Here is a 1,417-nt window from a genome sequence, read left to right as displayed (position 1 = left end):
TGGGTCCGATCTATGTATGGTAAGGAGTGATTTCGAGGGAGAAATCTAATTCAAGTGGGGGAGAATTGTAACATCCCGGAAATTGGGTATATCTGTTTAACCATTCCTCTTCTCCAAATTGTCAAGAGAAGCCCCTAAATGGAAAATGTTGCAAAGGAGTACGTTGGGCGTACTGAACAAGTACGCTGCGCGTACTCATTCGCTTATAATAAACGAGGACTCCATGAGGTACGCGGGGCGTACCAAAGTTACGATGGGCGTAACCAGCCCAGATGCAAAACCCTAATTCAGACTTGAGCCCTATATAAAGAAGGCTATGGCCTTATCCTTAGCCACCATTTGAGTGAGTGAAACCCTAAAAGAGAGCCAACCTTCATTCTAAGCTAGTGTGAGTGTTTTTGGAGCTAAAAGTGCCTTTGTGTGTTAGTAAAGAAGAAGAGGAGCTTCTTGTGAAGACTAGAAGTTGGAGTGCAAGCTTGGATATGGATTCTATAGAGGGAGAAGCTTCACTTGGAGGTAAAAAGTTCAGAAGTTCAGAACTTTCCTTGTTATTATGGTTGTGTGCTTCTTGGACCAATTTTTAGGGTTTTTGGTCCCAAGATGGAGACGTTTTGAGCAAATGGCCTCCATAAGCTAGAATCTGCCTTATTTCAGTGTATTATGCGTTGTGAGTTCATAAAAATCCAATGTTGGACGTTGAGACTAAGTCATGCATGAGATTAGGGCTTAATGTTGAAATATGATATATGTTGGAAGTGGTTGGTGACCTTTATAGCCACGCAAAGACTTAAAGGTTTTGACTTTATGACTTAAGAGGTAGTAGAGAGCCTAGATCTACGATATGAGCCCATGACTTAACCTATTCATACCAGAAATAGAGGAAGGATAAGTCTGGGGCTTACGTTGGGCATAAGTTTTAGAACGCGCGGCGTAGTAGGTTGAGGTCCCCGATCAATTTCTGGAACGCTTGGGTACACTAAGCGTACCAAGGAGGTATGCCCCGTGTAACTCCCTCTGTGGGATTTTGAGTTATGCTTTGGGTCTTGAGTGTAGGGCCTGGATTTTGGGTTCATGCAATAGTGTCTTGGACCAGCGAAGTGTATATATGTGCTTTGGGGCCCTTAGGTTGGGCTTGCCTTTTTGGTTGGGAATTGGGCCGTGTGATGGCCCATTTATTATTGGGTTTGGTGGGCCCAATGGGCTTAGGGCATTAATGGGCTGTTAGGTGGTCTATCTTTAGACTCAATAAGTGAGAGGTTGGACTTAGCTCCTAATTGAGATTTATTGTGGGTTTGGCACAATGTTAGAGTCCGATACATAGCAGCAATGATTATAGGAGCTGTTCTTCATACGATGTGAGTCTTCTAACTATACTTTACTTAGAGTGGTAATTAGAGTTATATGACCGAGTATCTTG

The sequence above is a fragment of the Lactuca saligna genome, chromosome 5, assembly GCF_052625555.1.
Source record: "Lactuca saligna cultivar CGN05327 chromosome 5, ASM5262555v1, whole genome shotgun sequence".
Taxonomy (NCBI): Eukaryota; Viridiplantae; Streptophyta; class Magnoliopsida; order Asterales; family Asteraceae; genus Lactuca; species Lactuca saligna.
Note: the sequence above shows the minus strand (reverse complement) of the source record.